The sequence below is a fragment of the Galeopterus variegatus genome, unplaced genomic scaffold, assembly GCF_000696425.1.
Source record: "Galeopterus variegatus unplaced genomic scaffold, G_variegatus-3.0.2 Scaffold882, whole genome shotgun sequence".
NCBI lineage: Eukaryota > Metazoa > Chordata > Mammalia > Dermoptera > Cynocephalidae > Galeopterus > Galeopterus variegatus.
The window spans coordinates 390,523-397,070 of NW_007726993.1; the positions used below are offsets into that span (position 1 = coordinate 390,523).

Below are 6,548 nucleotides of genomic sequence, written 5' to 3' on the forward strand. Positions count from 1 at the left end.
TTATCCACTCAAGGTGGGGTGGACTCTCAGTCCAGGTTGAGATAGAATGAACAGCTGCCCTGGGTTAGGCTTCCCTAGATTCTGCTGGTAACTCCTTTGGTATGTGCTGGGTAGAGAGAGGACATACAAAGAAGGAACAAAAGATCACAGAAACCGAAAACCAAAACCAAGACAGCCTTAAAAGGTTCATTCTCACTGCACCCAAAATAAGGGAAAAGTAATTCCCCTGCCCCCAAAGCAAAAGCTTATAGTGGAAAGAACCAGGTCCTTGGTGTCATCACACCCGGCTGGCACTTACCAAGGTGCCTTCCTAGTCCAAAGCCAACCTTTTCCACTGCAAAGTGCCAGGGGGGGTGAATAATGGGGCCTTGGCACCTGGTCTGCTGTGGTCCAAGCAAATCTCATTTGACAGCTGCTAAGGCAGTATCTGTGAATTCCTAGTCGGCTGGGAAGTTGACATGCCACAGACAAAACCGTGAGGTCGTGTGTCCCCTTACGGGCCACCAAATTTGTGACTGAACCGAGACAGGTCCGTCATCCGCTGCCCACATCTCTAAGAAATACCTCATGCCAAAGTTTACAGTGTTAAAGATTAGCATTTGTTTGAATGCCATTCAAAGACGCTGGTGGTAGCTAAGGGAGCTTTTAAGACCCCAGGCTCCAAACTCACTTTTCTATATTACCATGCTCTCCTGGACTTAAGCCTGAAGATCTCTCAGTATTTTTATTGCATTTAGAAAGATTTTATAAAAAATATTTTGTCTAGGGGCCGGCCCGTGGCTCACTCGGGAGAGTGTGGTGCTGATAACACCAAGGCCCCGGGTTCGGATCCCATATAGGGATGGCTGGTTGGCTCACTGCCTGAGTGTGGTGCTGACAACACCAAGCCAAGGGTTAAGATCCCCTTACCGGTCATCTTTTAAAAAAAAAAAAAAAAAAATTTTGTCTAGTTTTCTTACCTGTCTTCAGCAGAAGAGATGGCCCAACATGACAAAAAGTTAAAGTCAAGAGTAAACTTTTCAAAATGCCATCACGTAATTTTAGAGTACATTTTAAAATTATCACTCAAGTAGAACACTTTCGCTTATTATTTCCTCTTCTATGAAATGATTGCTCATTACAATTCAGATTAACTAAAGAATTATTAGATATGAAAATATCACAGAATTGGTTTAAAATTATATAACCTCCTTACTCTTACTTAATTTGAGACTGTTGAATTTAAATATGTGCTTGTGTTCCAAAAATTATAAAACGAATACATAAAGTCCCTTTTATGCCATTTTTACAAAAATGGGAAAGAAAGATGATATACAAATGACAAATCCTCCTGAAATGGCCTTTAAAGCTTTTCTTCGCTGGACAGGCCATCTGACTTCTCTTTCTGCTTATTCTGGAAATCACTGCAAGACCCTAGTATCAGTTTCCTGGTTCCAGCTTACTTTACCCTCTACCTTTTCTCAACATCTCTCCTATTATCTTTCTTTATCCAATTGTTTTTCATTGTAGTAATATACACACCACATAAAATTTACCATCTTCTGGTGGGGCAGAACAGAGTGGACAACGGCCTGCACAGCCACATGCCCAAGTTTTATCGTGACTTCTGCAATACATACTCACCCATGACTCTCCATCTGTGAGAAAGACACGCTGCAGTGGTAGGAAACACAAAGAGAAGGTGAAAGCCTGCGATCAGAAATGGATGGAAGAGCAGGCTCAGAGCCTGATGGACAAAACAACAGCTGCATTTCAACAAGGAAAGATACCGCCTACTCCATCCTCTGCAGCTCCTCCTGTAGGGGCAATGATCCCACCTCCTCCCAGTCTCCCGGGTCCTCCTTGCCCTGGTATGATGCCAGCACCCCATATGGGGGGCCCTCCCATGATGCTAATGATGGGCCCTTCTCCTCCTGGGATAATGCCAGTGGGAGCTGCTCCTGGAATGAGCCCATCCTATGGGAGGCCACATGCCAATGATGCCTGGTCCTCCAATGATGAGACCTCCTGCCCGTCCCATGATGGTGCCCACTTGGTCAGGAATGACACGACTGGACAGATAAGAATAGAGAGGAGGCTTCTTTATATCAGTTTTGTATTACTTGTACTTCATCAGAGATCATGGTGCTGTGACTCTGGGTGTTTTCTAACAGCATGACGCGAAAGATTTGTTCCTCTTTCCTAGTAAAGAGAGAATAGTTTTGGAGGGGAGAACTGGGACCAAAAAAGTGCAGTTTTCATTTGTATTGTGAAATGTGAAAATAAAATTGTCAACACTCAAAAAAAAATTTACCATCTTAACCATTCTTAAGTGTACAGTTCAGTGGTATTAGGTACATTCATATCGTTGTGAAACTGTTTCCAGAATACTTTTCATCTTGCAAAACTGAAACTCTGTACCCATTAAACAATAACTTCCCTTTCCTCCGTCCCCCAGCCCTTGGCCACCACCATTCTACTTTCTTCTCTATACTTTTGACTGCTCTTAAGTATCCCATCGATGTAAAATCATACTGTAATTGTCTTTTTCTGATTGGCTTATTTCACTTAGCATAATGTCAACAAGGTTCGTCCATGTTGTAGCATGTGTCAGAATTTCCTTCCTTTCTAAGGCTGAAAAACATTCCGTTGTATGTGCACACATTTTGCTATTCATTTGCATCCACTGATGGATACTTGGGCCATATTTTAGCTACTGTGAATAATGCTGCCATAAACACAAGTGTACAGACATTTCTTCAAAACCCTGCTTTCAATTAGTATGGATACATACACAGAAGTGAAACTGCTGAATCATATAATTTGTTATTTTGAGAAACTGCCAAAATGTTTCCCACAACAGATGTACCATTTTACACTTACAACAACAGTGCACAAGGAATACAATTTCTCCGCACGCCAACACGTTATTTTCTGGGTTTCGGTAGCAGCCATCCTAATGGGAGTGAGCTGGTGGTACCTCATGATAGTTTTGGTTAGTGATGTGGAGCATCTTTTCATATGCTTATTGTCCATTTGTATATCTTCTCTGAAGAAATGTTTATTCAAATCCTTTGCCCATTTTTAATCTTTTTTTTTTTAAATTTTGGCAGTTGGCTGGCCTTTGCCCATCTTTGAATCTTTGGTTTTTGATGCTGCTGCTGAGTTTTAGTTCTCTATATGCCTGGATATTAATCCCCGATCAGAGATACGATTTGCAAATAATCTTCTTCCATTCTGTGCGTTGCCCTTTTACTGTACTGATAGTGTCTTTTCATACACAAACATTCTTAATTTTCGTGAAGTCTAATCTGTCTATTTTTTCTTTCGCTGCCTATGTCTTTGGTGTCATATTCAAAAAATCATTGCTGAGTCCAGTGTTGCAGAGCTTTTGTCCTGTGTTTGTCTAAGAGTTTTATGGTTTTAGGTCTTACAGTTGTCTTTTTTATGGAAACATAATTGATTGTTCATATCTTTGGGGTACAGCATTGAATATCAATACCTGTGTGCAATATGTGATGTTCATATTAGGATAATTAGAATATTCAACATTACACAATGTAATCATTTTTCGTGGCCTTTTGCCAATTTCTCACTAATCTCCCTCCAGCTCCCCATCTCCTACCTCTGGTGGCCTCAGTTCTATTCTCTCCTTTTGAAATTTCAATGAATTATTGAGATTGTTGTATCTTTTTTTTTTATTATTTGTTTGTTTTACGTTTTTTAGCTCCCATTTATGAGTGAGGACATGCAATATTTCTCTTTCTGTACCTGGCTTATTTCACTTCACATAATTTTCTCTAAGTTCATCCATGATGCTGTGAATGGCAGAATTTCATTTTGTTTCTTGGCAGAGTAGTATTCCACTGTGAATATATACCACATTTTCCCTATCCAGTCATCTGTTGATTGACATTTAGGTTCATTCCAACTCTTGAGCTGCAATAAACATTGGGAGTGCAGGTGTCCCTCCGACATGATTTCCATTCCTTTGTGTATACACCCAGCAGTGGCATTGCTGGATCGTATGGCAGCTCTATCTGTAGTTGTTTGGGAAACCTCCGTACTGTTTTCCATAATGGCTGCACTAACTTACAGTCCCACCAACAATGTAGGAGGGTTCCCTTTTCTCCACATCCTCACCAGCAGTTGTTATTCTCTGTCTTTTTGATAGTGGCCCATCTAACTGGAGTGAGAGGATATCTCATTGTGGTTTTGATTTGCATTTCCCTGATGCTGAGTGATGCTGACCATAGTTTCATGTGTCCATTGGCCATTTGTGTATCTTCCTTTGAGAAATGCCTATTCAGCTCCTTTGCCCAGTTTTTAAATTAGGTAACTTGTTTTTTTACTGTTAAGTTTTTAGAGTTCCTTGTATATTCGAGATAGTAACCCCTTGTCAGATGCATAGTTTGTAAATATTTTCTCTCATCTCTCATTCTGTAGGTTGTCTTTTTGCTGTTTCTTTGGCTGTGCAGAAGCTTCTTAGTTTGATATAATCCCATTTGTTTACTTTTTCTTTTGCTGCCTATGCTTTTGGGGTCTTATTCATAAAGTCTTTGCCCAGTCCCACTTCCTGAAGTGTTTCCCCTGTGTTTTCTTTTAGGAGTTTTATAGTTTCGTGTCTTATATTTAAGTCTTTAGTCCATTTTGAGTTGTCGTATGCCGTGGGAGGTAGGGGTCTTGTTTTATTCTTCCATATATGGTTGTCTAGTTTTCCCAGCACCATTTATTAAAGAGGCATTCTTCTCCCCAGTGTATATTCTTGGTGCCTTTGTCAAAGATCAGTTGGGTGTAAGTATGTGGGTTGATTGCTGGATTCTCCATTCTGTTCTATTGGTCTATGTGTCTGTTTTTATGTCAGTATCATTCTGTTTTGGTTACTACAGGTTTGCAGTATAATTTGAAGTAGGTAGTGTAATGCCTCCAGCTTTTTTTTTTTTCCCCCTCACTATAGATTTGGCTATTTGGGGTCTTTTGTTGTTCCATATGAATGTTAGGATTTTTTTTTTTTCTATTTCTTATAGTTAAGTATTGATCCATTCTGAGTTAATTTTTATTTATGGTGTAGGTGAGGGTCTAACTTTTTTCTTTTGCATATGGGTATTAGTTTTCTCAGCCCCGTTCATGGAAAAGACTGTCCATTCCCCATTGAAGGTCTTGGTCCCCTTGTTGAAAAATCATTTGATTATAATGTGAGGGTTTATTTCTGGCATCTCTATTTTATTCTATTGGTCTATATGTCTGTCTTTGTACCAATACATTATTATTTTGATTACTGTAGATTTGTAGTAAGTTTTGAAATCAAGAAGTGTGAGTCCTCCAGTTTTGTTCTTTTTCAAGATTGTTTTGTCAGTCTTGTTTTTTCAAGATTGTTCTTTTTTAAGATTGTTTATCCCTTGAGGTTCCATATGAATTTTAGGATGGATTTTTCTATTTCTGCAAAAAGTCTTTGTGATTTTGACAGGGATTGCATTGAATCTGTAGATTGCTTTGCCTAGTATCAACATCTTAACAATATTGTCTTCTAATCAATAAACACGGGTTATTTTATTTATTTATGTCTTCTTTGGTCTCTCAGCAATGTTTGATAGTTTTCATTGTACAAGTCTTTCATCTCCTTGATTAATTTGTATTTTATTCTTCTTGATGCTGAAGTAAATGAAATAGTTTTCATAATTTCCTTTTGTATCGTTCATTGTTGTTGTATAGAAATGCAACTGATTTTTTTTTTTTTTTTTTTTAAAGATGACCGGTAAGGGGATCTCAACCCTTGGCTTGGTGTTGTCAGCACCACGCTCAGCCAGTGAGCGAACCGGCCATCCCTATATAGGATCCGAACCCATGGCCTTGGTGTTATCAGCACCGCACTCTCCCGAGTGAGCCACAGGCCAGCCCTAATGCAACTGATTTTTGTGTGTTGACTTTGTGCCTGCTAATTTGCTAAATTCATTTATTAGTTCTAAATATTTGGGGGGAATCTTTAGGGTTTTCTACATGTCATATCATCTGCAAACAAAGGTAATTTACTTCTTCCTTTCCAGTCTGAATGCCTTTTATTTCTTTTTCTTGCCTAATTGGCCTGGCTAGTATTTCCAGTACTATGTTGAACAGAAGTAGTGAAAATGGGCATCCCTGCCTTGTTACTGATCTTAGAGGACAAGCCTTTTGATTTTACTTTTTTTTTTTTGTGGAGGGTGCAGCTGGCCAATACAGGGATTGAAGTACAAGGACCTTGGAACCTGGTGTTATCAGCACCATGCTCTAACCAACTGAGCTAACTGGCCAGCCCTGCTTTCAGTCTTTTATCATTCAGTATAATACTCACTGTGGAGTTTTCATGTATGGCTTTTTTTATGTTCAGGTAGTTTCCTTCTATTCCTAGTTTTTTTTGCATTTGTTTAAATCATAAAATGGTGTTATGTTTCTTCAAATACTTTTTCTGCATCAATTGAGATGATCATGTGGGTTTTGTCCTTCATTCTGTTATTGTGGTGTATTATGTTTATTTTTATAGATTGAACCATCCTTCCATTCCAGAATAAGTCCCATTAGTCATGATGTATAAT

General features: G+C 39.1%; 1 pseudogene across 1 annotated transcript; it reads left to right on the forward strand.

Moving 5' to 3' along the window:
- The first annotated feature begins 1,559 nt into the window (after nucleotides 1-1,559).
- On the forward strand, nucleotides 1,560-2,269 carry LOC103590829 (annotated as a pseudogene). The gene has a single exon (XR_550512.1). The product of XR_550512.1 is annotated as a U1 small nuclear ribonucleoprotein C pseudogene (transcript).
- The last annotated feature ends 4,279 nt before the right edge of the window (nucleotides 2,270-6,548 follow it).